This window comes from Temnothorax longispinosus, chromosome 7 (assembly GCF_030848805.1).
Source record: "Temnothorax longispinosus isolate EJ_2023e chromosome 7, Tlon_JGU_v1, whole genome shotgun sequence".
NCBI lineage: Eukaryota > Metazoa > Arthropoda > Insecta > Hymenoptera > Formicidae > Temnothorax > Temnothorax longispinosus.
In genome coordinates this window covers 6,502,234-6,509,348 of record NC_092364.1, presented here as the reverse complement: position 1 = coordinate 6,509,348, position 7,115 = coordinate 6,502,234, and positions in this window count along the sequence as shown.

The following is a 7,115-nucleotide window of genomic DNA, read 5'->3' as shown; positions in this document are numbered from 1 at the left end:
ATTACGTTTCCGTTTGTACATTTCGTACATAGAAACTCTGATTGGTATAGCTTCATGAAACTCGATATCTTCAAAAAAGAAAATATAATTATACTCTCTTCTCTCAACAAAAGCGTATCTTTTATAACAATATCTTACTTGTGAATCAGGTATCACATACCAATATAATCATGTTCAAGACCTTGCCATGGCGCCCTTCGTATACTATGCGAAGATCTGTCATGGATTCGTCTTCGTATTGCCACGGAGTTATTGAAATGACGATATCATTATTCTATCGATTCAACTTTTGTTTTGAAAAGTCAAAATGTATCAAATAGTAGAAAAAATCTTGTAGCATATAACATATAAATTTAGATTCCGATTACTTTGTACAGGACAATATAACGGATAATACACATTATGAAATATCTTTCTCCATTAAAACACTAAGAATAAAATAAGATAATTATTTAGTTTAAAGGAGCAACCTTCTACGACCTTGACCTTCACATACTCTCCTGAGTGACCTTCCAAAGGTTTTAGCCGTCGTTCGTTATTTATTAAAAAAAGTTTGAGAATATAACAGCTAGTGCTAATTAAGAAAAGTCAACTTGCTGATATATAGTGTTTATAGACAGTACACATGTGGGCGAAAGAGGAATTTCGCCTCTCTTTTTAGCAGGGATAGACTAGAGTTCCTCTAGTAATTAAGAGTCACGACTCCGCGTGATAACTCCTGATTGGTCCGCCATCAATAAGGAAAAAGTTAGTGGGAGTGAGACAAAGCTATAACATCCAAATGAAAAGTACGAGAGTGTTGAGGCTGTCTCTCTCAATCGTTCGCTATTAGATATTAGATCTCTAGTAATTATTAATTACGGGCGGTGTCGCAACTCTTACTAGAGGAACTCTAGGGTGGACCCCGTTTTGCCCTGTAAACAGAGATAGAGTGGGGTAAGCCTCGCTTAGAAAGTTAAACCGTACAATGATAGATCTTGTCTTGCCTAGTGAGCAGGGGTGGAGTGGAGATGACATCGTTTTTTGTGTGAAAATGAAACTTGAAAACCCGTATTGTACCATGATAGACCTCTAAACGAGAACTGAATGTTTGCATGTAAAAAAGAATCGAAAGTGCGATAGTTCTATCTATACGGTGTTAAAGAAATCTATATTCTATTTATTATATCTCTTAATTGTTAATAACTTTTTAATCAATAACGACGGCTAAATCTTTGGAATGTTACTCGGAAGAGTGATCTTGGCAACATATGTCAAAGGTAAAATCATGGAGGGAAATTCGTCTATTTAACATTCTAAATAATTACCTGAAATAGTTCTCCATAGTTTGAAAATTTGGGTGGTCCGATTATGTCAGGGGCAGTATGAAATGCACTGAAATCACAGTTGATATTAACGTGTCTTCTCTTCACAAATTGATAGATGAAGTCAACTTTAATATCCTCTTTTTCTATGGATTTTTTACCGATATAAGAATATCGATCACAACTCTCACAATGTAAAATTTGGTAATTGGATGTCATATTTTCTCTCTGAAAGAAAACCAAAAATATGGAGAATAATAATCCTTGCTTTTGTAACATATGCTAAAATGTATAATTGTATCATATTTGTAATTATAGCATAAAGATTATATAATCTAAATTCATCTTCCTTCCATTCACATTGCTAATTATGCTGACACTATTGTCTGCATGTGAACATACGTAATGTAGACTATAGATTTTTAGTACTGGCTGTGAATATATTGCAGCTCTTGCAGAAAAAGATTTTAATTAACGATACAAATCTTGTTCTACAGAGAATAGTGTATATCTAGTGTATGAATAGTGTATCTGATCTATAGTATTGACTGATTGAGTTTTAATATTAATTAAAACCAAATGAGCTTATAAAAAGTGGTAGGTCGAACTCTGCAGACATGTAAAATAGCTTATTTTATTTGTTAGATGTCTTAGCAACGGTAAATATCACATTATCATTTAATAGCGAGAGGTGGAGTGTGGAGTCACGCATCGACCCGCGCGGCAGTCGATGAGCGACGCATGTGACATTTATTACGTGCTTGCCGAGTTTGGCCTATATACTGTTTCTCATGCGCTCATTTGCTCAGATGTTTCAATTAATAACTAAATAACTATTGTGAATGTTGTGTACAGTGATACTTAACCCTCCACTTCAGTTTGATCTATTCTACCATTCACCTTTTGGTTATAGTCAATGACTTCCTTGTTGACTCCTGTATACTTATTTAAAAAATTTCCAAATATGTTTTACAATAAATTATATTTTAAATCTATAATTAACATGTAAAATCTATAACTGAGGGGTTAGTCATTCATTTTGGTAAATGTTTAATATAACGCTCTCCTCTCCGATTTTCTTAAAACTTTGTAAAATTGTTTATTTCTGTGTGTAAAAAACATTCTGAAAAGGAAAATCGTCGCTTAGGTCTCGTTTTTTTAAAATTTAATTTCAAAGTTTGGATGTCGGTAAGGTAGGAAAATGATAATTTACGTTTTTAAGGTGGTCCTTTCGCGGACCCAGCTAGTCAAGTAACAGTCCGTCATGAGGTAATTGAAAACAAACATATTGACAAACATTACACAACATCCCAATAATTATAATAATATAATATGATTTTACACGCACGATTTAATCGTATTTAATTATTTACTAATTAAAAAAATATCACAATAGTAGTGCGGTTGGACTCGATTTAGGTTAGGTCAGGCATGACAGTACGAGTAAAGCAATATGCGATTGAACCACTACTTATTTAACCTCATATATCAGAGCAAAACATTCGGCAAGCCTTTATTTTCAAGGTATGTACGAAATCCGGAAACTTCAGGGAATATTTTAAGACATGAATAATGTATTCATCTGATCGCTAAGTACATGTATTATTCGTTGAAAACCTCGGACGTGGCGATTTGCATCATTCTATCTTTCTCGTTCATTAGATGTAAACAAGGATAGAATGACAATGGCACGCTCCGCGAACGCACATTAGAATGACTTATTTCTTGTAAAGTGTCGGTAACCTCACTTGATTTTTCGTACACATGCCCCTTATTACTGTATATTTAACATATATCAAATTTAGGTACCTATCTAATACTTGTTCTCACGAAAGGACCACCTTAAGTTAAAATTTTATGGTTGTGAAATACTGTACGTGGCCAAAATTGATAAATTGCTAAATTGTGATTTTCGTTAAAGCAGGGCACAAACACACGTATGTATGCCCTGCTTTATAGAACTTGTTATTTTCGTTAAAGCAGGGCACAAACACACGTGTGTATGCCCTGCTTTATAGAAGTTGTGATTTTCGTTAAAGCAGGGCACACACACACACGTGTGTATGCCCTGCTTTATAGAAAGTTGTGATTTTCGTTAAACAGGGCACACACGTGTGTATGCACTGCTTTATAAAAGTTGTGATTTTCGTTAAAGCAGTCCAGATAGCACAGCTGATCTTTATGAATTCAAAAATATCTGAATCTGATTTTATGAATTCATAAAGATCAACTGTGCTATCTGAGAGGGCACACACATGTTTTAAGCAGATATTTTGTATTTAATTAGCAGAAAGTTGTCACGTGACCTTCAAATGAAGTTGCGCAGTACTTTAAAAACGTAAATTATCATTTTCCTACCTTACTGACATCAAAATTTAAAATTAAATTTTTAAAAAACGAGACCTGGGGGCCTATTACGGTTTTGGGTGAGCTCACTCACTTTTCACATTCTCATCTCACGTGACTTTGTTCACCCGATTACAGAAGTGTCGAGTGAAACTGCGAGATCACTTAGGCACTTCCAGCTTAGTGATTTCACATTTTCACGAAACCGCGCAAAAGTATCTAAACGATTAAGAAATAAACATAAAAGGTTGGATTGTTTCTTAAAAAAGAGTACTTTTTTATATCTCTCTTTCCCTCTTTTTTGTAATATATTTTTCGAGCTGAATAGATTTAAATAAAATTTTACAAAAAGTGTTAATTCTGACTGTTAACTTTGTTAATTCTGAACTGCGTTCTCTTTTTCACTCGTCTTTTAGTTTATCACTTTATTCTTATACTTAGGTTTATGTTCTTTACTATTTTAAACAAATACCTCTTTCTTAAGTGTAAAAGGCATTTGTTGTCGTAAGAGCAAAGTAATAATTTGGAACTCTACAATATTTTATATTATAATCTACAAATATTTTGACGAACGTTATTTATACATATATAATTTAAACACATTATAATTGTTACAAATAACGTCGTAAAAATATTTGTATCATTGCTTAAAAAAAATATATATATATATATATATATATATATATATATATTATTGCTTTATTAATAACACAAATTGTATTAACAAATGTTTGAAAAATAATTTCACAATCTTTGTTTCGATTATTTCTTATAAACATTAAATTGCTGATCAGTTTTAATTATTTAAAAAATATATGTATATTAAAGATACAATCTTACTAGAAATGAAGAGGTTAAAGCTTTTATAACTTAGAACGTCGAAGTAGTATCAAGAGAAACTCCAAGATATGTAAAATTATATCATTTTAACAAGAGTTTCAAATTAAAAAAACGATTCGTATCGCTTCGGGAACAAATTAATTTCGATTAAATTGAAATGTTCGATTAAAGATATCCCATTGAAACTGTATTTACAAGAACGTTCGTAAATAAACGTATTAAAAACGATGACTATCTCTCTCTAACTGACTATATACTATTTATCTTTAACTTTTAGATTTTAGGTATCCGTGTCGAAACGTTTATATACATTTTCAATTATTTTAGGAATGATCTAGATTGCGTTTTAATAAAAAAAAAAATATTAACTTGACTTCTCAGCAAAGAAGAAATTTTAATTTCAATTTTTATGTTTCGCAAAATGTTTCAAAAGTATATAATGTGCGAAAGACTCATTATTTCTGCATACATACACGTAAATACAGATATGCACATTTGCTTGAGACAAGATCTGTTACGTCGCGATCTACTCGTCACGTCCTTAAACTTTAATTATGACACTGATCACAGTCTAAAGTTTCACACAGTTTAATTTCGTCACCTTTTAGATTGATAATGCCATGCTTCGTGATGAGAATTGCTAATATAAAGATTATCGTGCGACATCATCTAAATGGCCCACGACATGATTTTTGTTGTTCGTGTTTATATCGTTTCTTTAATTGAAAGTTATTTTTCACGTTATTATTCAATGTTTTCCGCGATTATTAATTATCCACTGTATACAGAACAGTCTTTTCTCTTCGTCACTCTTGTTTGATTTCATCTTTTTACTTAAAAATTTTGTGTCGAGTCCGCTCATGCGAATAATCTCGTATTTTCATTAGGTGAAATCAACGGTAATTGAGCTGCTCACTTATTCCGTCAGTTTCACTCAATCCGAGAACCGTAATAACCCCCCTGAGCGACGATTTTCCTTCTCAGAATGTTTTTTATACACAGAAATAAACAATTTTACAAAGTTTTAAGAAAATAGAAGGGGAGAGCGTTTATACTAAACATTTACCACAAATAAATCTAATTTATGTCAAATTCTGATTATTTAAATTCTGTGTTTCAAAGTTAAAATTAATTAAAGTTAACCAAGCAAGTGCGTAAATTTGCGCACTCATATTAGTACTTACACCAATATTAATCGCTTTCATATTACAAATTCTATATTTTTAAATTACATAGATATATATTATATGTTTGTAACATTAATTCTTATCCGTACAAAATTACCTTTTTCAAAAAAAGGTAAAAAAATGCGCCAAGTACACGCATAGTAGTATATATGTATTATGTTGTTACCTCGAAAAAAACAAAGTGGTAGTATTATACCTCGAAATAACACCCTGTACATATTGTTTTATACAATGCGTAATACTACAAAAAGGCGTGATATCTGTACAAAATTACCTTTTTTAAAAAAAAGGTAAAGAAAGGCGCCAAGTACACGCATAGTAGTGTATATGTTGTTACCTCGAAAAAAAAAACAGTGGTAGTATTATACCTTAAAAAAATCTAAGTAACAAGTGGTAGACGAAATCTTTGTATCTTGAAAAATCTCGAAAAAACCTAAACAGTAGTATCTTCACCTCGAAAAAAAAAACAAAGTAGTAGTATTATACCTCGAAAAAACCTAAGTAACAAGTGGTGGACGTAATCTTTGTATCTCCAAAAATCTCGAAAAAACCTAAGCAGTATATTTTTATTTCCACAAAATTATTACTCAAGTGATACACATCACAAAATTACGTTACCTTATCAAAAATGAGTCGCGCTTCAAGTGATCTATTATTACAATTACAAAAAAGAAATGATATCTCTTTTTAAATTACAGCGCCAATTACAGAGAACATATATTTTTTTGAGATACAAAGATTACGTCTACACTTGTTACTTAGGTTTTTTCGAAATATAATATTACTACTGCTTTTCTTCGATTAGAATAAAAAATTGAATCATGAAGAATTACACAGGTAACAGTACAAAATACAAATATTTTATTAAAATATTTAAACCCAACAAGGGAATACAAGGTATTTAAATACAAAGTTTATATATGTATTTTAAAAGATTAATCGCATCGCAAAGAATTACAGAGGTAACAGTACAAAAAATAAAAATATTTATTAAAATACATAAATTTTTCTTGTCAAAAAACTTGGCGCTGCTAGACCTCAAAATTAGGTCAGTCTGGTGTGTATGTGCGAGCGAGTGGGTGTGGGCGATGTGTGTGTGTAATTTGTAAAAGTCTCTCTCTCTCTCTCTCTCTCTCTCTTTCTCTCTCTCTCTCTAGCAGCGCCAAGTTTTTATTATGTTGTTACCTCGAAAAAAACAAAGTGGTAGTATTATACCTCGAAATAACACCCTGTACATATTGTTTATACAATGCGTAATACTACAAAAAAGGCGTGATATCTGTACAAAATTACCTTTTTTAAAAAAAAGGTAAAGAAAGGCGCCAAGTACACGCATAGTAGTGTATATGTTGTTACCTCGAAAAAAAAACAGTGGTAGTATTATACCTTAAAAAAATCTAAGTAACAAGTGGTAGACGAAATCTTTGTATGCGAAAAA